The sequence below is a fragment of the Canis lupus genome, chromosome 10 (genome assembly GCF_048164855.1).
Source record: "Canis lupus baileyi chromosome 10, mCanLup2.hap1, whole genome shotgun sequence".
Classification (NCBI taxonomy): Eukaryota; Metazoa; Chordata; class Mammalia; order Carnivora; family Canidae; genus Canis; species Canis lupus.
The window spans coordinates 23,448,700-23,475,397 of record NC_132847.1 but is presented as its reverse complement, the minus strand read 5'-3'; the positions used below and the strand labels follow the sequence as shown (position 1 = coordinate 23,475,397).

At 48.3% G+C, this 26,698-nt stretch overlaps 1 long non-coding RNA gene across 3 annotated transcripts; it reads right to left on the bottom strand.

Annotated features, from left to right (window-relative positions):
• Positions 1-628: 628 nt before the first annotated feature.
• LOC140641345 (uncharacterized) lies at positions 629-6,566 on the bottom strand. 3 transcript variants are annotated; one of them, XR_012037877.1, is made up of 4 exons: positions 6,400-6,566; positions 5,333-5,509; positions 3,183-3,310; positions 629-1,834 (listed from the first exon to the last, which is right to left on the bottom strand). It is a non-coding gene; the product is annotated as an uncharacterized lncRNA (long non-coding RNA). The 3 variants fall into 3 exon arrangements; XR_012037878.1 differs by lacking the exon at positions 629-1,834 and adding an exon at positions 2,741-3,088; XR_012037876.1 differs by lacking the exon at positions 629-1,834 and having other exon boundaries at positions 2,741-3,310.
• Between the last annotated feature and the right edge of the window lie 20,132 nt (positions 6,567-26,698).

The window sequence follows — 26,698 nt, the reverse complement described above, 5'->3', positions numbered from 1 at the left end:
AAAAGACTAGAAGGAAATAGACCAAGATATTAGCTGAAATTGTCTTTGGATAGTGAGGCCATTGGGTGATCGGTCCTTACTATCCAATATTCCTTAATGAATATGAATTTCTTTTATAAGGAGTAATGTTTTTAGGGGTTGAAAAAAGAAAAAAATGCTGGTGCCTGTTGATTAGCCTTTTATGACCGAGGATCATGCTTTCTGTGCATGTTGTGAAAAGCGGGGCACTGCGGTGAACCATGCCTCTGAGACCCACCCCCCATGTCCTCCTGCAACGTCAAGCCAGACCTACCATCCCACGTGGGAACAACACTGGCTTGTGCTGATTTGTTCTGAATGCATCCACATTGCACAAAAAGTGTGCAAAATCAAAACAGAACAGCAAAGCAAAAAGTAAACACCCCAAAGGATTTATAGCTGATGGCGGGGTCTGTAGCACCATGAGATGATAAAATACTTCTTGGCCATATGACTGCGAGGAAGCAGCATCAGCGGAGAGATCCACAGGCCGCCCCGCCCCTGCCCCCGCCCCGGGCTCCCTGAGCTTCCTCCTGTGGGGCTCTGTGGAGACTGTGGGAATAGGCAGGAGCATGTCGTTTCTCTCTCCTATAGAAACGATGCTCGATCCTCGGAGGCCCACCTCACGCTCCTGCCCTGGAAGCCTTGCGGGTCCCCGGGGCACCTCTCTTCACCCCACCTTGACCTCCTGTTTGGAGAGACCTCGGCAGCACCTCTGATGTTGCCCCTCCCTTCAAGCCGCGGGGACACTGACACATCTCTGTTGCCTCTCAGTGGGTCCTGTCCCCGCACGGGCCTCCCGCCTGCGTGTCTGCAGTCACGCACCACTCAACTCCTTATTAACCAGGGCTTCTAGCCTGCCCCAGCAGGCGGCCTTGCAGGCAAAAAGCATCCCTTTGTTCCCTTTCTATGACCTACTTAGGTATCAAAAGCTTCATTCCCTGGGGAGTTTCCAGGAAAGCAGCTCTGAGGAGGGGCAAGGGAAGGGCTCTGAGGGTCAAGGACGCTGTCTGGCTCCCAGCCCTGCCGGGTGCAAGAGTGTGTCCCTTCCTTCTCAGGGCACTTACTTCCTTCATTTCCACCTGGGGTGTGTTTGGTGGGGGCAGGGGAGGTGGCTAAGATCACTTGACACGGCCCTAACGGCGCAGCCACAACACAGGCTCAGAGCACCCTCAAATCAGGCCCTGTGGCTCTTTATCTTCACCCCCACTTAACAGATCAGAAAACCGAGGTCCAGAGATGTTACACGACAGGCCCAAGGTCACCCAAGAGGCAGGTGGTGGAGTTGAGATGGAAAGCAGAACGGATGCTGCTGACCACTCTGCAAGGTGTTTTAAAACCAGCTTCAATTTGTGGGGAGGACTCCTTTCTTCTATTTTGAGGTGCTGCTCCAAAGGACACAGCACTCAGAGGCCTGCAGCCTCCTTCTGGCCTTCACTCAACCCTCTTAGACCTTGGATGGGTCCTCCGATTTCTGGCTGTGGGAGGCAGAATAATGTTCCCTACCATCCTAAAATGTCCATGTCCTAACCCCTAGAACCTATGAATATGTCCACTGACATGGACAAGAGACTCCACAGATGTGAGGAGTGAAGGAGCTGCAGCTGGGGAGATCATCTTGGGCTATCCAGGTGAGGCCAAGGTAATCACAAGGCTCCTTCAAGGGGGAGGCAGGAGAGTTGGTCATAGGAGATAGGACAAGAAAAGCAGAGGCCTGAGAGAGATTCTTCGAAGATGCTGCATTGTGGGCGTTGCTGCAGGCTTTAGAGATGGTGGGTGAGGTCACCAGCCAAGGAATACAGGCAGCTTCTAGAAGCTGGAAAAAGCAAAGAAATGATTCTTTCCTGGAGCCCCCAGAAGAAATGCAGCCCTGCTGGCACCTGGATCTTAGGACCTCAGACCTCCAGATCTGTAAGATGATAAATGTGTGTTGTTTTGAATCACCTAAGTTTGTGGTAATTAGTTATAGCAGCCACAGGAAACGAATTTGCTGGGCTCCAGCTGTCCCCTCTGTAAACAAGTAGGGTGGCCGGCTGGATGGGCCATACACACTCTGCCTTTTTCCAGAGGCTTTGCAAGTCCCAGCCACAGAGCCTGGGTTGTTTTGACTGATTTTGTGGACTTTGTTAGGGAATCTTGATCCTTAGCTGTTCTTTATCCTCTGTGGAAAGAGCGGTTGCTTTGTCTCTTGGGGCCCTGGGGCAAGGGGCAGTTTGGCCTGTAATTGGGTTGGCCAAACCCCACAAGGCAAGAAAATAGTACAGCTCTGCAGAGCAGGCCTTGCTGGGGGTTGCTGGGTCCTTGCATTGGAACTTGTCTTGAGACCAGCCCCTCAAAAGGTCAAAACTGCCCTCTGGCTCCCATGCAGAATTATAGCCTCCCTTCCGCAGAATGGCCGAGGTTGAGGGTGCCTCCATGAGGGCTCTGAGCTCCATGTGGTCCCGTTCTCTTCTATGTTCCCAGCACTGCCACAGCGACTCAGAGAGCAGGTGCTCGAGAAATGGGTGTTGAATGAATGAATGATTCAGTGACACACATCACACAGTCATTTCTATACCTAGACGCATAGCTAGACATGCACCTGCATACAAGTCTCACACAGTCACACACCCGGATGGAAATGTGCACACAGATGCATGGAGATGTGCACACACGTGGGGCTGAGCCCCACTCTGAAGGAAGACAGGACACTGTTCTGGGGAGGGAGTTAGAATACCAGCTAGTTTAACAGGGTCTTGGGAGCTTTAATAAATCCATGGTCACCAGAGGCTTCCCTGTGGGGCCCAGCAGCTGAGGAGGGACCCAGGCAGGAAGAATGGGGCAGATTCTCCATCGATAGAAGGTGGGTAGCCAGATGCTGGCTGCCGTTGGTGGGTACACACACCTGCGTACGGTGTGACCTAGGGACCGAGAGGGGACTGGGGGCCCCGCACAGATGTCTGAGTTGCCTCCCTGTGTGTGGAGATGAACCTCTGAATTTCAGGTCCTGAATCACAACCCATCCAGATCCCGGAGGAGGCCCAACTTTGGAGGCTTCTTAGAAAGGAAGCAATGCAAGCTAAAAATCCCCCTGGTAGAGGGATAGGGGAGGGAGGCAGGTGGTGAGCAGAGAAGATCCCTGCTCTTGAGTTAGAGGCTTGGTCCAGTCTTAGTCTGTTGCTTACCAGCTGTGTGACCTTGGGCTGGTTGGTTAAGTGGTAGCTTCATCATCTCTGCGGTGGGCTAATGGAGGTCCTTACTTGTCAGAGCTGGAGGGGTTAGGTGAGGGAATGAGAGTCAAGTGCTCAGCTCACTGCCAAGGAATTAAAAAATGGTAGTCTGAGAAAACAGAGGTGCTCAACCCAAAGGGCACTCAACCTATTCTAGATCAGAATAACCAGGGAGGACATGAGGAGTCCTCTCCAGCCACTTGCCACCAGCTGGTCCCACAGTCTAGAATCCTGCTCTAAGCAGGCTGGTTCTGGGAGAGGTATGGGTCATGGGCCCATGTTGACCTGGTGAGGCTTGCTGTGTGACCTTGAGTAGATAGCTTTGTGTCTCTGAGCCCCAGCTGCCTCATTATCCCCTGCCCGGAGAGCTCTGAACCTCAAATGAGACTGTGCCTCTGAAAGTCTCAGAGGAAGTAAAGAATCCTTCATCAGCTGGGAGTACCTCTGGCCGTCCTGGGACACTGGGAAATGATGACCCACCGTTCACCCCCGAGTCTCTGACCACTGGCGAGTCTCTGACCACTGGCTCATAGTTTCTCCCCGAGGCTCTTGACTGGATCTGACGGCTGGGCCAGCTGGGCCTCTGTGGGTCTGCCTTTTCAGCTCCCATTCTCTTATCCAAACAGAGAAAAAAGGCCCAGCAGAGTCCCTCCCCAGGCATGTCTGTCAGGGCCTACATGCCCTGGGTGCAGAGACAGGAGAGCCCCAGATGCCCGGAGCATCCTGCTTTCTGCCTTATGGTGTGATCCCTCCAGAGATGGAGCCTTAGAGGAGCCCAACTCATTGGAAAGCTCAAGTCCAAGTCTCAAGTGAGGCTGTGCCTGGCCATCTCTCCTCTGTAGCCTCAAGGGCTGAGTGAGTCCCCATTGTCTCATCTGTTGGCCAGGAATTCCTACGGGGCAGGGCCCAGGTATACATCACCCGGTCCTGGGCACTCAGCAGGGCCTTGTGGGCTACCAGGGTGCTAGGGTGGGGGTAGACAGGGGCTATGAGGTCCAGAATCACTGGGCTTGGTTTTCAATGCCATGTGCCACCTCCTCACCTTTCCGTGCTAACAGGGCCTGGTCCCCAGCCAAGCCCACACTGCCCAGGCTGAGCACAGGATGGCTGTGGCCTTGAGCCCGCCTCGGTGGCTATCGGACCCCAGGTCATTAGTGCTGGGTCATTGGGCGGCCTTCTTTCCGAGCCTGCCACACCCTCTTTGACTCATTCTGAGACAGCATTGCCATGAGGGTTTCTGGCCTCTGAATTCACCTTTGGTTTGGTTTCTGCTCGGGCAGCTCAGAGCAGTTTTGTTTTTAAGTACAAACCCACAGAGCTGCTTTCCCCTTTCTCTGATCCCCCAAAACAAACAAAGGATGTTGGTCTGCATTTTGGTTTGTTTTGAAGCTGAGAGGAAAGTGAGGGAAATGGGTCACATCAGGGGCTTCGAGGGTGGCCAGGTTGGTGAGGGAATGTGAGGGTGAATGGGGAGGGGCGGGTGGTGGCTGGGATGGCGTCTCACTCCCTCGAAGGGCACCCCGGGTGGGCTCTGCTCCCCTGGAGCTCCCCCATCAACAGGAATGTGAGAGCTGGGGACCTCTCAGGGGGCCAGGAGAAGGACTCCACATTGAAGGGAGAAGACCCAGGTCAGAGTCATGGCTCTGAGTTCCCTCACTGTGTGACATTAGGCAAGGCCTGCTTCTCCCTGAATTTCAGCTTCCTGAGGCATCAAGCTCTGTTCCATCCTATGGAACATCCCCTTTTGCTGATGGGGAGCAGGGGAGGCACCACTGATGGGGAGACACTTATGATCTGACTTCCAGGTCTACCCTGAGTAGCTAGTCCTAGATCCATTGGAAAGCGCTTTGTATCTGCTGGGACCTTGGCCATCAGATGTGGTCTCCCCCAGCCCAAGCTCCCCTCCCCATTCTTCCCTCTGGTCTGGTAGAGGCCCCCTATCTGGGGTCTATGATCCATGCATGTGCCCCCACTGGTTCTGTGACCCCTCCAATAGGGTATGCAATTTCCTGAAACAGAAAAGATCAGTCCAAGGAATTTTCAGTCCAAGGGCAGAGAGGTCTCTTTTCTGACACTTCCCAAGGAAAGTCTAGGAAAAAAGTCACCTGAGCAAGGTGAACTCCATTGTGCCCAGAGCTTCCAGGAGACCAGCGATGTTCAGAAGGAGGTGCTGGGCTGGCCAAGTCCTTGAACCACCAAGGGAAGGAGCTGGAGGTGTTTCTCCTTCAGTGACAATGAGTTGAAAAGTGAGCACATTTGTTCCAGAATAAATCAACTGGATCCTAAATAGTTTAAAATTTAAATTTCTTTATTAAAATCCATCGGGCCAGGGATCCCTGAGTGGCTCAGCAGTTTAGTGCCTGCCTTCGGTCCAAGACATGATCCTGGAGTCCCTAGATCAAGCCCCATGTCAGGCTCCCTGCTCATTGGGGGGGGGGGGGGGGTCTACTTCTTCCTCTCCCTCTGCCCCTCCCTGCTGGTGTTCTCTCTCTCTTGCTCACCCTCTCTCTCAAATAAATAAAATCGTAAAAAAAAAAAAAAACTAATAGACTCCATCTGTTCGACAGTTCTTAATCTTTTGTGTTTTTAATCTTTCTAGTGGAAAGGGGTTCACATCCCTCCATGCTGAGCTTTTAGGAAGTTGAGGGAATCCAGGGAGAGATGACTGGCTCAGGTGCCCCATTTCTCATTTGGGGTAATTGGGCTTTTTTTCAAAGGGTACTTTGGAGAGATGTGGAGCCAGTTTCTTCTTTTAAGGCATGTGATGCCTGCTTAGAAGTAAGTCTCTCTTGGTTACCAGATCAGAAGGTAACTTTCTTGGGGACCCATGGGAAGGAGGCCCTGGACTCCTGGGCCCCAAGAGGGGCCTATTTTGGTGTTCCTGGAGCTCTTTAACCTAAAAAGGAGGTAACGACACCCCCCTTTTATTTATGTATTTATTTTAAATACTTTATTTATTTATTCATGAGAGACAGAGAGAGAGAGAGAGAGAGGCAGAGACACAGGCAGAAGGAGAAGCAGGCTCCATGCAGGGAGCCCCATGTGAGACTCCATCCGGGACCCAGGATCATGCCCTGGGCCGAAGGCAGAGGCTCAACCACCAAGCCACCCAGATGCCGCCCATCTCCCCCTTTAAAGTAATTTCTACACCCACTGTGGGACTCGAACTCACAATCCCGAGGTCAGGAGCCAGCGGCTCTACCGACTGAACCAGCCAGGAACCCCAGCCCTTTTGATGTCTTAGTTGAGCAGATCATCGGTGGGTGGGAATTTGCGCGGTTCAGGTTGCAGCACTGCTTCTAGGACCCCTTGCAGCCCCAACGAAGCTCCACCAGGAACAGCGTGGAAATCCGGGGGGGGGGGGGGGCGCCTGTCGGTTGACCTCCCACACCCGGAGGGGATAAGACTCCAAGCGGCCGCGGCTCGCGCCGACAGCCCAGGCTCGGAGCGCGGCCCCCTCCCGGGCGCTCGGGTTGCGGCGAGCCGGGCCCGCCCCCGCATGGCTTCGGGCGGCTTCTGGCGCCACCTGCTGGCTGCTTCTCTCGCAGCGCCCGGATCTCCCCCTGGCCACGGCGGGTCCTCGCCCCGAGTCAAAGGAGGTCTTTCACGAAACTCCTACCAGCGGCAGAGGGGGGAGAGGCACCCCAGACGGATTAAATCATCATCTCTCGGGGTGAGGCTGGCATCCACGTTTTTTAGAATTCTCCAGATGGTGCCAAAGTAAAGCCAGGGTTGGGAATCACTGTGGGGGCAAGCGGGTTGGTTCCCCAGGCCTGGGCTAACCCACCAGCAAGGGGGAGTCCAAGGGGCTGGGGAGAAATTTCAGAGGCTTTCTGAAGAACATGCCTCACTCTCCTTGAGTAGACCTACTCAGTGCTCTGGAAATTCAGAGGCATGCGGACCAGGGAGTCGTGATCGCTCGGTGGAGAATGTTGCAACTAAAGAACCGAGTCTCTGATCTGGCCTTGACGTTAGGGTCTATGGACATTTCATGGGAGTCCCCAGGTTTTCTATGAGCATTTGCTCATTTTGTGTCTTATCTCAGGGAAAATATTTAAAAATCAACATAGACACACTTTGCATTACTTGGAGGTTTATTAACTGACTCTCTCTCCCAAGGTTTTAGTAATCCAAGGTCCATTTGGAACCTTTTTTTTTTTTTTTTAAGATCTTATCTATTTATCCATGAAAGACAGAGAAAGAGGCAGAGACATAGGCGGAGGGAAAAGCAGGCTCCCTGCAGAGAGCCCAATGTGGGACTCCAACCCTGAACTCCAGGATCACGCCCTGGGCCCAGGACAGACGCTCAACCACTGAGCCACCCAGGCGTCCCTGGAACTTACTGTCTTATTGATGCTAAACAGAACTACTTTAGTTGTCATGGGCAAATTAGCAAAGGGTGAAAGGACTTAACTGGTGCAGAATGTGTTGAATCAGATGAAAGCTTAGAGAATATTCCAGAACATTCTACAAACAAAGGTTTTATAGCAGTTCCAACCAAGAAAAGGCTTGGGAGAATAGAGATCTCTTTTTTAAAAAAGTCCTTTCAGGGCAGCCCCGGTGGTGCAGCAGTTTAGCGCCACCTGCAGCCCAGGGTGTGATCCTGGAGACCTGGGATAGAGTCCCATGTCGGGCTCCCTGCATGGAGCCTGCTTCTCCCTCTGCCTGTGCCTCTGCCTCTCTCTCTCTCTCTGTCTCTAATAAATAAATAAAATCTTAAAAAAATAAACAGTCCTTTCATGCTTTTAGAATAAGGCTGTAGTTATTTTGAACTCTTAAGCATCTGCCTCATGCTGTCCCATGTGTATTTACCTTGTGAGTGATGTTTGGGATGGAGAGGAGGAGTCACTGGCATTTGGACAAGAAATAAAGTCTCTACTCCTGACCATCGCAAGCAAAACCCTGTAGGCTCTGCATCTGCCTTTCTTCAAACCTCCCTTCTTACCCTTCCACCCTCCCTGGCTTTATTCTAGCCATACTCAACTTTTTGCTGCTTCTCAAGGATGTCAGACTTATTGCCACCTCAGGGCCTTTGCACCTGCTGTTTGCTTTGCTTGGATCACTCTTGTCCCAGATATTTACATGGTGTGCTCTTTGAGTTTTTTTCAGGCCTTAGCTGTGGCCTTACCTCACCATCCTAAGTAAATTAGGATTTACTCCCTCCCATGCAGGGAGCTTGATGTGAGACTCGATCCCAGGACTCCAGGATCACGCCCTGGGCTGAAGGCAGCGCTAAACCACTGAGCCACCCAGGCTGCCCTATCTTTTCATTTTTAAAAAAGAGTTTTTATTTATTTATCTTAAAGTAAACTCTACACCCAACGTAGGGCTCAAATGCACAAAACCCCGAGATCAAGAGTTGCATGCTCTTCTGACTGACCCAGCCAGGAGCCCTGCACATGAAGAGGTTTTAGAATTGCCAAACCACAGCCTTCTGAGGAACAAATTCACTAACTAAAATATGGGTGCATATTCTTTTTGTTGTCTTCAGTCTTGGCGTGTGCCATCAAAAAATCATATTTCCCTAATTTATTAAGACCAGCTCTTTTCTTCCCCACTCTCTGGTGTGGCTGGCTTTGTTATTTCTTTCTAATAAAGTTAAATTCATTTCTTATCCTTTGTATTCCATTTGAGGCACCCCACATCCTGGTTGATTTGGATTATTATTACTATGATTTTTTGGTATGTGAAGTATTAGCATCAGGTTTTAAGACTCCGAACTGTACAAAGAGATTGGCGGAGAGGAGTGGCACTCTTTGTTACTGCTGTCTGCTCTCATTCCCTCCCCCTGCCAGTGTCCACTCCTTCCTGTACATTAGCACTCTCATTAATTAGTAGTTTCTCCTTCCTCAACTTCTTTTTGGACCATGTTCAGATGTATATACATATTTATTTTCTTATACCCCTTCACTTCTTTCTCACATAAAATGTAGTATACCATAGGTACTCTTAAAAAAATTTTTTTTAGGGTAGTCCGGGTGGCTCAGCAGTTTAGTGCCACCTTCAGCCCAGAGTGTGATCCTGGAGACCCGGGATCAAGTCCCACATCAGGCTCCCTGTTTGGATCCTGTTTCTCCCTCTGCCTATGTCTCTGCCTCTTTCTCTCTCTCTCTCTGTGTCTCTCATGAATAAATAAATAAATAAAATCTTAAAAACATTTAAAAAAAGATTTATTTATCCATTTTAGAGAGAGAGAACACGAGCAGGAGGCAGGGCAGAGAGAGAGGGACAAGCAGACTCCCCATTGAGCAGGGAGCCAGACTTGGGGCTCAACCTCACCACCCAGGGGATCACACATCCTGGGCCGAAACCAAGAGTCTGATGCTTCACCACCTGAGCCACCCAGGCACTCTTTTGCATTTTTCCTTTCTTTTACTTTAATATCTCTTGGGAATCAATTTGTATCCAGTTCTTTCTTTTTCTTCCCAGCTGCAAGCTACTCTGTTATGTGGCGCACCATAGTTTATTCAACCATTCTCCTGTGCATGGACATTTAGGTGGTTTCCATATTGTGCAGTTATATACAATTCTGCAATGAATAACCCTTTGCAGGCATATTTTGTATTGCTGGAGGTGTTTCTTCAGAGTAAATTCCTAGAAGTGGTTTTCTGGGTCAAAAGGTAAGGGCAGATGTAGTATTGTGAGGTAACACATCAGTTTGCTAATGCTGCTATTACCACAAATCTAGTGGCTTAAAACAGCACAAGTTCGTAGTCTTCCAGTTCTAAAGGCCAGAACTCTGAAATGGTTTCACTGGTCCCCAAACCAAGGTTGTCAGGGCATGCTCCCTCCAAGATGCTAGGACAGAAACTGTTTCTGTACCTTTTCTCGTGTCTGGAGCTGCATTCCTTGGCCTCAGGTCTCTTCCCCATCTACAAAGTCAGCAGAGTAGCATCTTACTTCCATTGTCCCGGGGTCTCCTCCTTCTGTAAAGGACCCCTCTTTTGTCCATTGTCCCAGGGTCTCCTCCTTCTGTAAAGGCTCTCTCTTATAAGAACACCTGCAATAGCATTCAGGATCCATCTGGGTAATGCAGGGTAATCTCTCTATCTCAAGATCCTTAACTGAGTCCCTTTCGCTATATAAAAGGAATCTGTAAAATTCACAGATGGCCGGGATGGGAACCTCTTCAGAACACCACAGGGGGGATCCCTGGGTGGCGCAGCGGTTTAGCGCCTGCCTTTGGCCCAGGGCACGATCCTGGAAACCTGGGATCAAATCCCACATCGGGCTCCCGGTGCATGGAGCCTGCTTCTCCCTCTGCCTGTGTCTCTGCCTCTCTCTCTCTCTCTCTGTGTGACTATCATAAATAAATAAAAATTAAAAAAAAAAAAGAACACCACAGGGAATACAGGCTTTTTTGAACGAAGTGAATATAATCCCTACAGATTTACTGCAAGTCTTCATTTTTATTATAAAATCTGTACAAGGCAAGGATAAGACCTGGAGGTCTTTTTTTTTTTTTTTTAAAGATTTTATTTATCTATTCATGAGAGAGAGAGAGAGAGAGAGAGGCAGAGATACAGGCAGAGGGAGAAGCAGGCTCCACGAAGGGAGCCTGACGTGGGACTCGATCCCAGGAACCCAGGATCACACCCTGAGCCGAAGGCAGATGTTCAACCACTGAGTCACTCAGGCATCCCAAGACCTGGAGGTCTTTAAAGTTCCTCGTTGTTGAAAATCCTATGTCTGGGGGTGCCTGTGTGGCTCAGTCGGTTAAGCATCTGCCTTTGGCTCAGGTCACAATCCCAGGACCCTGAGATTGAGCCCCACATCAGGCTTCCTGCTTAGCGAAGAGTCTGCTTCTCCCTCTCCCTCTGCCTGCTACTCCCTCTGCTTGTGCTCTTTCTCTGTCAAATAAGTAAATAAAATACTTTTTTAAAATTTTTATTTACTTTTAAATTTATTTTTATTTTTTAAAGATTTTTATTATTTATTTATTCATGAGAGACACACAGAGAGAGGCAGAGACACAGGCAGAGGAAGAAGCAGGCTCCATGCAGGGAGCCCAATGCAGGATGTGGGACTCAATCCTAGGACTCCTGGATCACGCTCTGGGCCAAAGGCAGGCACTAAACCTCTGAGCCACCTGGGAGTCCCTATTTTTATTTTTTTTTTTTAAAGAAGGAACAAAGAAAAGTCTATGTCTGGCTTTTGTTCTGTCTTGATGAGCTGGATAGTCAGTAAACAGTTGTTCCTAACGCTGTGTTGATCCCACACAACGTGGCTCTCCAGGATGAGGTGCTTGTAGCCTGTCTCATGAGTGAGTGACAAGTGATAGGATGGAAGTGGTGGCTGGAGCATTTTATTTTCTTTCTTCTCTTTCTTTTTTATTCTCTTAAAAGATTTTATTTATTTCAGAGACAGAGAGAGCATGAGCAGGGGGAGAAGCAGATGGAGAGGGAGAAGCAGACTCTCCACTGAGCAGGGAGTCTGATGTGGGGCTCGATCCAGGACCCCAGGATCATGACCCAAGCTGAAGACAGAAGCTTAACTGACTGAGCCACCGAGGCACCCCTTCTCTTTCTTTTAATTTTTTTATTTTATTTATTTTATTTATTTATTTATTTATTTATTTATGATAGTCACACACAGAGAGAGAGAGAGAGAGAGAGAGAGAGGCAGAGACATAGGCAGAGGGAGAAGCAGGCTCCATGCACTGGGAGCCCGATGTGGGATTCGATCCCGGGTCTCCAGGATCGCGCCCTGGGCCAAAGGCAGGCGCCAACCCGCTGCGCCACCCAGGGATCCCTTCTCTTTCTTTTTAAAAAGATTTATTTGTGGGGATCCCTGGGGAGTGATTTAGCTCAGTGGTTTAGCGCCTGCCTTTGGTCCAGGGCGTGATCTTGGAGTCCTGGGATCAAGTCCCACGTGGGGCTCCCTGCATGGAGCCTGCTTCTCCCTCTGCCTGTGTCTCTGCCTCTCTCTCTCTCCGTGTCTCTCATGAATAAATAAATAAAATCTTTTTTAAAAAATAAAAGATTCATTTGTTTGTTTATACAAGTAAGTAATCTCTATACCCAACATGGGGCTTGAAATCAGGACCCCTGAGATCAAGAATTGCATGTTCTTCCCACTGAGCCAGCCAGGTGACCCTGGAGCATTTGCTGTTGGGTCTCTTGGTCTCCTTGGGACAAAAGCCTTGGTCTAGCAAATCTAGGCCTAATTCATGATTCTAGCACAAATGGAGAGCTGAAGAGAAAACTCCTTTACCCTGAGATGCATTGGTCTGAGTTTTTCTTATGATTAGAGTTGCCAAACAGGAACTTGTGGCTCAGTGAGTTTCTGGTCAATAGAAGTTCTAAACAGGTGCTAAATGACCAGAAGAGGACAACCCGGGTGGCTTAGTGGTTTAGCACCGCCTTCAGCCCAGGGCGTGATCCTGGAGACCCAGGATCAATTTCCACGACAGGCTCTCTGCATGGAGCCTGCTTCTCCCTCTGCCTGTGTCTCTACCTCTCTCTCTCCCTGTCACTAATAAATAAATAACATCTTTAAGAATAAATAAATAAAAATAAACTGTCTTAAAAAATAAATGACCAGAAGATATTTCTGGGGGATCTGTTACATTATTTAGGACCTCACTGTCCAACATAATAGGCACTAGCCATGTGTGCTATCTGATGCTTTATGCTTATTTTGTATTTAAATTGTTTTTAAAGATTTTACTCATTTATTTGAGGGAAAGAGAGAGTGAGAGAGAGAAAGAGATCACGAGTAGGGGGAAAGGGCCGAGGGAGAGGCAGATTCCTTGCCAAGCAGGAAACCTGATGCCAGACTCGATCCTAGGACCCTGGAATCATGACTTGAGCCAGAGCCAGACACTTAACCAACTGAACCACCCAGGCACCCTCCTATATAAATTTTTTAAAACCTTTTTATTTTGAAATAATCATAGATTTACAGGAAGTTGCAAAAATAGGAGAGAGGTCGGGATACCTGGGTGACTCAGTGATTGAGCGTCTGCCTTGGGTTCAGGGCGTGATCCTGAAGAGAGGTCTGTACCCTTGCCCCCACTTCCCTCAATGGTTACATTTTGTATGACTGTAGCACAATATCAAAACCAGGAAATTTGCATTGGTACAATGCGTGTAGTGTCCTATGTCACTTTCTCACATGTATAAGTTTGTGTATCCACCTCCATAATCAAGATCTAGCGCTATTTCCTCACCACAAAGCTCACTCACGTGGTACTCCTGCAGTCTTCCCCCACCCTTCCCCCCACCATCCTTAGTTCCTGATAACTGCTTCTGTTTTCCATCTCTGTAATATTATCATTTTGAGAGAATTACATTCATGGAAGCATAAAGGTATACTGTTTAAAGTTTAGTTCATTAAAATTAAAATTGAATTTAAAATTCAGCTCCTCAGTCGTACCAGCCACATTTCTATCTATCTATCTATCTATCTATCTATCTATCTATCTATGACAGAGAGAGGCAGAGACATAAGCAGACAGATCATGACCTGAGCCAAAGGGACATGCCCAACCACAAACCACTCAGACATCCCCAGCCACATTTCTAATGCTTAGCCACATGTGGCTAGCAGCTGTCAGGGGACAGCACGGATATATGACTGTTCCATCACTGCAGAAAATTCTATTGGCCAGTGCTGCTTTATGGAATAAGACCAGATCCATAGTTCACAAATGCTGATTCGTGGGGTGCCTGGGTGGCTCAGTTGGTTAAGCATCTATCTGCCTTCCAGCTCAGGTCCTGATCCTGATGCATGGTTCTGGGATCCAGCCCCGTGTCAGTCTCCCTGCTCCACAGAGAGCTTGCTTCTCCCTCTCCCTCTGCTGCCCCCCCGCTTGTGCTCTCTGTCAAATAATTAATTAAATAAATAAACTTAAAAAAAAAAAACACAACCAAATGCTGATTCATATACCAAATCACCCAGAAGTGTGACAAAATAGATTCCTGAGTATATTACTTAACTATTATGTATAATAAATTATCCCCAAAGGTAGTGGCTTAAAACAATCAACCTTTATGATGTTGCATACTTTCTGTAAGTCGGGGTTCAGGAATGATTCAGTTGTGTTATTAGGCTCACAGGCTCTCATGAAGTAGCAGTAAAATGTTGGCCAGAGCTGTGCTCATCTGGAGGCTTGGCGGGCTGGAGGACCTGCCTCCAAGGTGGCTCCCTCAAGAGGCTGGCAAATTAGTGCTGCCTGTTAGGGTGACCACTTGTCTCCATTTGCACAGGATTAGATTAAGAGGTTTCCTGACTTGTAGGTAAGACTTTAAGTGTCAAAACTGAGACTGTCCTCGACACCCAGGAACAGCTGTTGATGGGAGGACTTCATTCCTCCCCACATTTGGCCTCTTGTGGGGCTGCTCTAATGTCCTTCTGACATGGCCATCGGGTTCTTTTAGAGTGAGTAATCCTAGAGAGCAAGAGAGAAGCTCCAATGTCTTTTCAGACCTGCCTTGGGAGTCGTATGGCATCACTTCTGCTGTATTTTGTCATTAGAAACAAGTCACTGAAAACTCTGGTCCACATTCAGGGAGAGGGGAATTAGGATCCACTTTTTTGAAGAGAGGTTTGGGAAGGGATTAGTGGACTTATTATTGTAAACCCTCCACACTGACCTATACCTGGAATCCTGATGGGACAAAGGGGGCAGGGCCGAGGAATCCATACTTTATCAAGATTCCTGGATGATCCCTGATGTGCCTGCCACCAGCTTCCCTGGCCTCAAAGGCCCTTCCCACCCTGAGATCGTGGACATCTCACCTACTTTGGTAAACACTCTTAGGAGGTAAGAGGACAAAGGATGATTTCAGGCCAGTTGAATTGGTGAGTTGAGTGATTCCTGAAGCTTTATTTGAGTATATGGATGTCATTTACCATGGTGTAAATGAACAACTAGGGAATCATTTAGAAAATCCTCCCTGGGGGATGCCTGGGTGACTCAGTGGTTGAGCATCTGCCTTTGGCTCAGATCCTGATCCCAGGGTCCTGGGATCAAGTCCCGCATCAGGTTCCCCACAGGGAGTCTGCTTCTCCCTCTGCCTATGTTTCTGCCTCTCTCTGTGTGTCTCTCATGAATAAATAAATCTGAAAAAAAAGAAAAGAAAAGAAAATCCTTGCTGAAACACTGAACCTGTTACAAATTATCATCAGCAAAACATATAGCAAAATGGGGAAAGATGTGACACAATATATTTATCAAGTGTGTATCACACACACTTAAGGGATGGTTGAGATGCTGTAGCAAGAGGTGGACAAGGTCTGGGAATGCATTTATTATACAAAAAAAGAACACAATTGCAGTTATGGTTGGTGGGTGGTGAGAGGGCTGTGAAGACTAAAGAAACTACTGCTGGTTTTATTGTCTCTTCAATAAAAGAGAGTCATTCCTTCTTCAGATCTTAGCTCAGCTGACACCTTTTCAGAGACCTCTCCAAACTTGGTTAACACTGGCCTCCTCTGTAATAGTTGATGTTTTATTGTCTTGCTTGTGTCCACATAGCACCTGTCACTTTTGCAAACATTATCTCCCCCTGCAGCCTGTGAGCTCCCTGAAGGAAGGCAGGGACTGGGTCTGCTTTTGTCCTCTGTGGTCTCTCCCGGGCCAGCACTAGTGCCTTGGACACTCACTGCCTAGGGATTAACTGAAGTATGAATGAGGTGAAGTCTGAAGGAAGGAGGAGGGAGCTGCTGGAGGTGCAGGAGGCAATCGGAGAGCTTGGAGAGCTCATGCTGGCTGGAGAAGGGGAGGCTGGGATCAGCCCTGGTGCAGTCGGCCCTGATCCAGGGAGACGGCTAAGATGACATGGGCCGACATTTGAGAATCTGATTCAATCTGTGTTTCTTGATCTTGGCGCTGTTGATATTTTTGGTTAGATAATGCTTTGTTGCAGAGGGCTGCCTTGGGTAAGATGTTTAGCAGCACCCTGGACCTCCGTCCAGTAGAGGCCAATGCCACATCCTCTCCTGTTGTAACAATCAAAAATATCCCTGAATATTGCCAAATGCACTGCCCATGGGTTGGCTCAGAGAACCAGTCCAGGGACGCCTGGGTGGCTTAGCGGCTGAGCGTCTGCCTCCAGCTCAGGGCGTAATCCTGGGGTCTGGGATCAAGTCCCACATCTGGCTCCTTGTGGGGAGCCTGCTTCTCCCTCTGCCTATGTCTCTGCCTCTCTCTCTGTGTCTCTTATGAATAAGTAAATAAAATATTTTAAAAAGAAAAGAAAAGAGAACCAGTCCAGCACCCTAGTGAGCCTAAAATCTTTGCATGAAGATGAACTGGGGATGTAAAAGAGGGACACTGAGGCCTGTCTCACGCGGGAAGGACTCTTGAGAATGATCTGGGCATCAGGTGCGGTGTGTGCTGGCACCTGCTGGTGCAAGGCTGGGAGTGCACCTATGGCAACACAACAAACCCGGGGACTGGAGCAACTTGGCTGGTGGGTGGGCGCCAGCAGTGCTGCCCATTAAGAGCCTTTCCTTAAGGATGGGCCAGGGCAGCCCCAAATAAGACAGCTGGGGTGTGCAGCAACCAAGGGAGCTAGTGGGAACAGGACATTTCCCCATCATTTTGGTCAAATGTTCAAGGATGTGCTTGTTAAAAAGAAAAAAAAAAATCAGGCCAACTTATTTATTTCTCTTTTCCTTTTTTCTGCAGACACAATGGTCCCTCCTCCCTAGAAATTCTCTGATCTGGGTTTGGATCAGGACAGGGACCCTTCGAGAGGGGGTCATGCTCAGCTTCTTATTCCTCAACCACTCCCCTTGGCTAGACTGCTGGTGATCCCAGAGGTAGCTGCCTCCCATAGGCTACCCTAGTGGGGGTAAAGGGGTATGGGGGCAGGGGTTGATGGGGGAGAAGGCAGGAGGTTGGCACCTCCAATGGCCAAACCCACACTTCCCATCTTCTGCACACCTGTCCCTTCCCTATGCTCCCAGCTCAGTAGGGATGGCATCAGCTCTAGTTACAGAAATGTCACCTCCAACGTTGAGTCCTACAGGTTCTGCTTCCTTTTTTAATCTACCTTATCCACCTTCCCACCTCTGGGGCTGTTTTCACCACTGCCTGAGCCTCCCTCATCCCAAGCCTGGGCCACTGCTGTGGCTCAGTTGGACTGTTGTATTCCATGCAGTTTCACCTGAGGCCACACTTGTGGTTGCGTTGAGCTGAGACCTGGCCAGGGCTGGAATGTTCTATAGATGGCTAGTCTCACATATCTATCTGGTACCTGGGGCTGAGAGTGGGGGTAAGGAGGTAGCTCAGCCTCTCTCTCCTGCAGGAGAGTTGCACTTATCTGGGGGACTGGGGCTACAGAAGATGGAGAAGGAAAACTCCTTGCCTCTAAAGTCTAGGCCTAGAACTGGCGCACTGTTCCTTCTACCACATTCAGTTGGTCAGAACAGGATCCAAGGCCAGTTAAGTTTTAACAGGAGGGGAAGGAGACTCCACCTCTTTCATTTATTTATTTATTTATTTATTTATTTATTTATTTATTTATTTATTTATTCATGAGAGACATACAGAGAGTCAGAGACATAGGCAGAGGGAGAAGCAGGCTCCATGCAGAGAGCCCCACGTGGGACTCGATCCTGGGTCTCCAGGATCACGCCCTGGGCTGAAGGTGGCGCTAAACCTCTGAGCCACCCGGGGTGCTGTATTTTTTTTTTAATTTAAATTCAATTTGCCAACATGTAGTACATCATTAGTTTCAGGTGTAGTTTTCAATAATTCATCAGTTTCATATAACACCCAGTGCTCATCCCATCAAGTGCCCTCCTCAGTGCTCATCACCCAAACACCCCATCCCCTCACCCACTTCCCCTCCAGCAACCCTCAGTTTGTTTCCCAGGGTAAGAGTCTCTGTGGTTTGTCTTCCTCTCTGCTTTCTTTCCATTCTGTTTTCCCTTCCCCTATGATCCTCTGTGCTGTTTCTTATAGTCCACGTATGAGCGAAACCATATAATTGTCTTTCTCCAATTGACTTATTTCACTCAGCATAATACCCTCCAGTTCCATCCATGTCAATGTAAATGGTAGATATTCACCCTTTTTGATAGTTGAGTAATAATCCATTCTATCTATTTATCATCTATCTCACATCTTCTTCATCCATTCATCTGTCAAAGGACACCATGGTGCCTTTTATAGTTTGGCTACTGTGGACATCACTGCTAAGAACATTGGGATGCAGGTGCCCCTTCGTTTCACTACATCTATATCTTTGGGGTAAATACCCAGCAGTACAATTGCTGGGACATAGGATTAGACTCCACCTCTTGATGAAAGACGCTTGATAATTGGGAGGAACTGGCCATCACCTTTGCAGACAACCCACCATGCCCACCTTCCTCAGGTCAGGTCAGCCTTTCCATTAAAGATTCACTTACTCACTTTGTTTCTGCTTAAAAAGTTCCCTCCTTGGAAAGGCCTTTGCTTTCTACTGGACATTTACCAGCACTTGACATTATAGTTCATATTTATTGGCTAACTTTTAGCCTTGCCCATGAGACAGTAAGCCCCAAGAGGGGAGGGATTATGTCTTTTTAGTTCAGTGCTGAGTCCTGGACACCTACCAGAGTGTCTGGCCCACTGTAGGAACTTAGTACATGTTTGTTGAAAGAATGAATGTTTCTAAGAAACTTTTTTTAAAGATTTTATTTATTTATTCATGAGAGACACAGAGAGAATGAGACAGACACAGGCAGAGGGAGAAGCAAGCTCCATGCAGGGAGCCTGACATGGGACTTGATCCTGGTGGGTATCCAGGATCACACCCTGGCCCAAAGGCGGCACTAAACCACTGAGCCACCCGGGCTGCCCAGAAACTTTCTTCCATAACACTGGAGATCATCATCATATGTTTATTTATATGGTGATTTGAGCAAAGTCTGTCTTTTCCACAAGGAAAGGAACAGTGTTTATACCCATCATTACATTATATTGCCACTTTTTTAGGGCAATGTCTGGAAAATAGGAACCTACATGAATTTTGGCTGAATGAGTGAACTCTGAGTGGAGGGACAGGCTGCAGGGCAAAAGTGAAGCATCTTCCTAGGGAGTCATCCCTCATTACAACGCACAGACCTTGGATCTTGAAAAAGAGGGCTATAAATAAAAATGTTCTGAATTGATACTCTTTATTTTTTTGAAAAGTCTTTTTTTTTTTTTAATTTATTTATGATAGTCACACACAGAGAGAGAGGCAGAGACACAGGCAGAGGGAGAAGCAGGCTCCATGCACCAGGAGCCTAATGTGGGATTCGATCCCGGGTCTCCAGGATTGCGCCCCGGGCCAAAGGCAGGCGCTAAACTGCTGCGCCACCTAGGGATCCCTGAATTGATACTCTTTAAACCTGCCTGAGGGAGTTGGTGTTTGGCGCAGCCGCACCCTGAATTTCTCTCTGTGAGGTTATGTAAGGTCATGGCATTTCTCTGAGGACCACTTGGGGTGCTTCTGAAAAATGCAGGTGGTGGCCCCACCCCCCAAAATATTAATGGAGCACCTTGAGTAGGGAGACCCCACCACCTGCATGTGCCAGGAGCCCTCCGGGTGATTCTCAGGTGCACCACATTTTCAGAAACATTGCTTTTCATTTCTGCATTCGAAGTTTGTGGTTCTGGGGGCTGGGTTTTCCTATAGACCACTTGTGTCTCTTAAGTCCTTGGTAGCTTTATTTACTTATTTCCCTCAGAAGGCTTTGTCAACAAGCAGTCTGTTCTATCATCCCTGGAAAATAAGGCTTGTTTCCTCCTCTTTTGAGGAGGCTGATGCTCAGGATCATGGAGAGGTCATATGGTGTAGTCCCCTGTGGCTGGGCAGGATCATGCTTAAACCACAGAAGGCAGAAAGGAAACAAAACTGGGTGTCTTCTCCTGCAGACTGATGATGTGTGGACTTATGAGGTTTGTGTCTGGGGCTTATAGAGAGAAGAGGTGGGGTCCTTGATATGGGGAGGCCCTTGGCTCAGTTAATGGAAAGCCAGTATCTCCCCAGGGTTGAGGAGGAACTGGGGAGGGAATGGGAAGGATAGAAGGCCTAATCTTCTTACGTAAGAGTCATGGAAGAACTTGTTTTGTAATCCCGGGGCAGCAGGGCTGCTAAGTTTAGATTTGAACCTGAAACTTCTGAACGTCGAGAGGCATCTGAGGCTGCCACTCCCTTGGGCTGTGCTGGCAGGAAGGGCTGTGTCTCTGGCTCCATGGTCTCCAGCTGGGCAGTGGGGGGAAAACTGGGGCGTTAGAGGAAGGAGAGGCCTAACTAGTTTTAGGCAAGCTATGGCATTTCCAGAGGAAACTCTGGTGATCAGCCCAAGCCCCACAGTGTCTCCACCAGCAAGGACTATAGTAGGTCCTGGGGAGGGGGGTGAGGCATGAGAGACTGGGGTGGGGGCAATGGCAGGGACACTTTGGCTCAGTAGCCAACCTGGCTGCTGATTTGTTGCCTGCCTACCTGTCACTGTCCATATCAGCAAGAAAGTCCCTCTCATCGGCCAGGACAGAGGAGGTCCCTGTGGTGAGGCCAGTGAGGAAGCAACTACTGTCCTGGAGCTCCTGGAGGAGGCTTTGGGAATAAGAACCAGTAGGCAGTATAGTCTCAGCTAGGGCAGATGCTTGGTCTGAGAGTAGACCTTGGTCAGCCTGGAGAAACCAGGACAGTCCTCTTCCTACAGAGTGTATGCGTGTGTACCTGTGTTTGGGAATGGGAGTGGGGGGTGGCTTAGGGGAAGTGCTACGTGAGAGAGAGCAGTCTATCAAACCATGCCCCCCCCCTTTTTAAAAAAGATTTATTTATGTATTCATTCAGAGAGAGAGAGAGAGAGACAGGCAGAGACACAGGCAGAGGGAGAAGCAGGCCCCATGCAGGGAGCCCAATGTGGGACTCGATCCTGGGTCTCCAGAATCACGTCCTGGGCTGCAGGCGGCACTAAACCGCTGCACCACTGGGGCTGCCCAAACCATGCCCCTTTTGACACCAGTTGCAAGTTTCAGGGTCTCCAAGATCACCTTTATTTTTTTTTTAAATTTCTTTTTAAAAAGACTTTATTTATTTATTTATTTATTAATGAGAGATGGAGAGAGGCAGAGACACAGGGAGAGCAAGAAGCAAGCTCCATGCAGGGAGCCCGACATGGGACTCAATCCTGGGTCTCCAGGACCAGGCCCTGGGCCGAAGGCAGCGCCAAACTGCTGAGCACCCGGGGCCGCCCAGTCAAGATCACCTTTATATGTAATAATTTACTAAAAGGACTTGCAGAACTCACCAAGGGCCATTATGGTTACAGTGATGGATATGGAATATTGCCAACTAGGGAAGTTCTCTTGAGCCTTGGTGACCAGAGATTTACTGGGGCTCCATAGTCAATTGTCCACGTAGCTGATATCAACATCCAGTCCCTCTGGAGGTCCAGCTGCTACTGTGTGACTCAAAGCTCCCACCCTAAATCACATTGTTAGTTTATCTAGTTAGTAACTGGTCCCTCCTCTGAATCACATTGTTAGTTTATCCTGTGTGGCCAGCCCTCACCCTAAATGAAGATAGTCCTATCTGGCATGACCTCGCAAGGGCTCAGAGATTATTTTCCAGAAGCTAAGGGCAAGTTCCAGACCTCTCTTAGAATGAAGTAAGATTAAATTCCTTATTACACAGGCAGATTAAACAGCCCTCCACCCACAATAAGGCTTTGAGGCCTTTCCTCCTGGATGATCAATGACAATCCTTGGGCACGATTTCTAGCTGTCTGGCCAGGAGGACCGAGAACGGCGGTCCTTAAAGTGTGCCACCTGCATAGAAGTCAGTCACCTCCTTTTACAGTGTGTGCCACTCACCATCTATTTAGACATTTGTTTACTCACCATTTACTGAACACCTGCAATGTGAGCAGCATTTTAAGGAGGGAGATGGAGAATCAAGAGCAAAACAAGTGTGAAAGAATTTTGAAGTGTGCTACACGCTAAAAAGGAAACAGAGGGCTGACCTCAGAGTAAGAAGAGAGGGGAGAAAAGAACCTGCTTTAGATTGCATGGCAGGAAAAGGCAGCTTTTAGTGGGAAAGACGGACGGACGAGTGTGCCTGGTGTAGGGGCACATGGGCCTCAGCTGCCATTGGATGCTTCCATATGGGTTTCGGAAAGGTGCCCAGCAGCAGAAACATAACTGCTTCCTTGTGGTCGACAACAGTCTTGTCAGGACCCAAGGCTTCCTGAGCCATGTCTGGACAGGATCTCAGCCCCACACATCCCCTTTGCCTGTGCTTGCGCAGCATGTAAGCCACAGGACTCCTTGGACGAACAGTACCTGGAAACAAGCATCCCTGGGGCAGCCCTACCGTGCTGGGACCAGATACAAGGCCATTTTAACTGCATCTGACCTCACGCACATTTCAAATAATGTGTTGCCTGTTAGCAGAGGACATGGTGCAGAAATTGGGAAATTCTTCCTCAAGTCCCAGACCTTTGAGCAGTGCATGCAAGTCAAGGGCAAGAGGCATTTTTGTTTCTGTCTTCAGGCCATGCTGGATGCATCCACTTACTGGTGGGGTCTGGAAAAGAGATTCCCTGTCTCTTGCAGTAAAGGGGATCCTATCTGAATATTTGCCTGGTTTTCTTCATCTTTTGTAGGACCCAGTACATGCTGAGCAAAGGACAAAGTCTTACCCTCTTTTAGCTCAGAGGTCTCTGGTAGTATATTAGCCCAAGTCAGTTCTACCTAATACTCTCAGCCCCACCCCCACACACGCAGGCGCTTGCACACACACTGGTGTCCCTCTCCAGGGCCCTTACAAGTACCAGAGCTGGACCTGGATGAGGCTCAGGTTTGCCATACAGTAACATTAGATCTGCGTTCCAAATCACAGGTGGTTTTACATAGCAGAAATCCCTGCTTCTTTTCATAATTGTTTGATTTTAATTTGTTTCCCACACTGTGTGAAAGTTGAAACTTAGAGAAAATAAAACAAAAACAAAAACACTTAGAACCTTGCCATTTATTACGGACTGCATGTTTCTGTCCTCCCTCAAATTCAAATGTTGAAACTGTAACCCCCAACGGGAATATATTAGGAGGTGGGGCCTTTGGGAGGTAATTAAGGTTAGATGAGGTCATGAGGGTGGGGCCCCCTGATGTGAATAATGCCCTTATAAAAAGAGGAGGAGACAGGGGATCTCTCTCTCCTTCCCTTCCCCCTTCCCCTTCCCCCTTCCCCCTCCACCTTCCCCACCCTCTTCCTCTTTCTCTCTGTGCTCACACCAAGGAAAGCCATGTGAGGACATAAGCAGGAAGGGGGCTCTCACCAAGAACCCAATCATGCTGCCCACCCCCTCCCAATCTCAGACTTCTAGCCCCTAGAACTGTGAGAAATTAATGTCTGTTAACCTAGTCTTTGGTTTTCTGTTTTAGTACTCTGAGCTGACTAAGCAGTCTAACAAATCATTTATAGTATTGTCTTCCGAGGTTTGTGTATTAGTTTCCTAGGCTATTATAAAAAACTACCTGGGGGCACCTGGGTGGCTCAGTCGGTTAAGCATCTGCCTTCAGCTCAGGTCATGATCCCAGGGTCCTGGGATTGAGCCCTGCATTGGGCTCCCTGCTCAGTGGGGAGCCTGCTTCTCCTTCTGCCACTGCCTACTGCTCTGCGTGCTTGTGCTCTCTCTCTGTCAAATAAATAAAATCTTAAAAAACAAAACAACTACAATAGGCTTAGGGGCTTAAAACAATTTAGATTTAGTTCAGGTCAGAAGTTCAAAATTAGTCTCACTGGGCTAAAGTTAAGGTGTCAGCAAGGGCTGGTTCCTTCTAGAGGTTTTGAGAGGAGACTCTGTTTCCTTATCTTTTCCAGCTTCCGGGCTGTCTGCATCACGTGGCTCATGACCCTTTCTGCCACCATCAAGGTCAACAGAAAGGCATCTTCCAATCTTTCTCTCTGACCTTTGCTTCTGTTGTTACATCACCTCCCCTTGCCCCGAGTCTCTTGTCTTCCTTCATAACACCACCGTGAGTACAGAGGGCCCACCCGGACAGTCTAGGTTCACCTATCCATTTCAAGATCCTGCACATAATCATGTCTGTTAAATTACTTCTGATATGTAAGGTAACATATGTTTAGATCTGGGTGATTAGGGCATAGACATCTTTGGGAGGTCATTATTCTGTCTCTATATTTTTTATTTTTATTATTATTTTTTAAAAGATTTTATTTATTTATTCATGAGAGACACACAGAGAGAGAGGCAGAGACACAGGCAGAGGGAGAAGCAGGATCCATGCAGGGAGCCTGATGCGGGACTTGATCCTGGGACTCCAGGATCATGACCTGAGCCAAAGGCAGACCCTTAACCACTGAGCCACCCAGGCATTCCCGTCTCTACAGTTTTTAATGTCATGTTGCAGTAATACTAATACACAATTGCCTGCAATTAGCATTGTAGTAAATATTACCCCACCGGAAGTCTTTGTGACCTCCTTTCCTCAAGGCTATGAATGCTCTATAGAGGGTGTAAGCTTCAATTTGCTCAAGCTGGAAACCAGGCCGTATTCCATCCTGGGCTGCCATACATCTTTCTGAAGCTAGTATTACCCCTTCTTGGGATTGCTTTAGCATAGGTTCCCAGGAGCAGGTCAAAGGAGTAGGTTTATGATTCTTGTTATATATTGCCTAATTGCTTTCCAGGAATGCATCACTTTATACTACCTCTCCTGATCAACCTCATTTGGCTTTCAGGAAAAAAAAAAGTTCTCTCATTTTATAGTAAAGGTATTATATCTCACTAAAGAATATTTGGGAGATATAGAAAGAACTAAAGGAAAAAAATCAGTCCCCTAAACTGATCTTTTAAAAAGTTTAGTTTTTTGTAAACTCTATACCCAACGTGGAGCCCAAACTTACAAACTGATGACCAGGAGTCACAAACTCCCAGAAATTGAAACACAACTTCCATTAATACTTAATATATTTCTTTCCTTTTTTTTTTTAAAAAAAGATTTTACTTATTTATTCATGAGAGACAGAGAGAGAGGCAGAGACACAGGCAGAGGGAGAAGCAGGCTCCATGCAGGAAGCCCTATGTGGGACTCCATTCTGGGACTCCAGGATCACGCCCTGGGCCAAAGGCAGGCACTAAACTGCTGAGTCACCCAGGGATCCTCCAATAAATTTCTTTCCAATATTTTTCTCTGAGTGTATGTATATATAATTTAAAAAAAATCATAGATACGATGTTGGAACTTCTTGGACCTGTTTTAGATCTGGGACACCTCATTGTTTTGGATCTGCAGGAGAAAAATTTTTATTGTGCTTATCTTGGGATGTCCCCAGGATATGGTCTGTTTCTCTTTTGTGGACTGGTTTCATTCTTAGGGTCTTTTTTAAAAATTTTATAAAGATTTTATTTATCCCCTGCAGGGAGCCTGTTGCAGGACTTGGTATCAGGACCCTGGAATCACAACCTGAGCCAAAGGCAGACTCAGTAACTGAGCCACCCAGGTGCCCCAGCGCAAGTCTTTATTTCAAAAGCCCTGAAGTCTGACGAAGATCATTGGTCCATCCTGTAGCCAGTAGGGTGCAGTGCTTTGATTGGTCCAAGAAAGGGCCTGGAGTCAGGGATGGAGTTAGCTCCATCAAAGCTTATGGAATGACTGGAGAGAGAGAAGGGTCATTCCCTCCAAAGAAACACTGTTATACCTGACCTGGGTTTATTAGCTCATAATTGCAAGGGAGGACCTGATTGGCTGCTCTTGGGTCAGGTGCCCCCCTCCAGTCCGAACCTGGCAAGAAAGAAGGAAGGTGGGGCTGGAGGTGGCAGAGCCAAGCCTGGCATAACCTGCTGCCTGGTTCAGCTCTTCCTTTGGGGCTGTGGCGGGGAGCAGTCAACACTAGGGTCTGAGGATGCCATGTTGCACCAGATTTCTTCAGTGTTTTTGGAGTGCTTGCTTCCCATTTTAAACTTGCCCCAACCCTCTGAAATTGCAGCTGAGCAGTTAGCCCAGTTGCCCAGAGTCACACAGCCAGTGAGTCAAAGAACACTCGTGTGATTCATCTGAAAGTGACACCTGGGGGAGCCCCAGAAGGGACCCAGAGCAGGTGGGGTATGGGGAACTCTTCCCACAATCAGGGTCCTGAAAGGTGGTTTGGCAAGGAGGTGCTGGAGAGGAGGGGAACACTTAGGACCTTTGGTCCAAGCATCACACCTGGGCTTTACTGACCCAGGGTGAGATATCTGCTCCTAGCTCCTGTGACATTTCTGGAGCCCCATCTTCCCCTAGAGCTATCTGGCTCTGCCCTGCCTCCTTGAGGTCCTGTCCTCCCAAAGGCGGCTTTCCTGCGCTCATGGGTGACTCAGTGGCTTTCCTTGCCTCACCCTCTCCAGGAGTGTGCCGGGGCCTTTGTGTGTGGAGCGGGAATGACCAGGCTGGGAAGCTCTGAGCCCTCCAGTTAGCCATGGAGCAGCTCGTGGGCCTGGGGAGAGTTCCAGCATGAGCGCTCCACGCTCCAGGACCT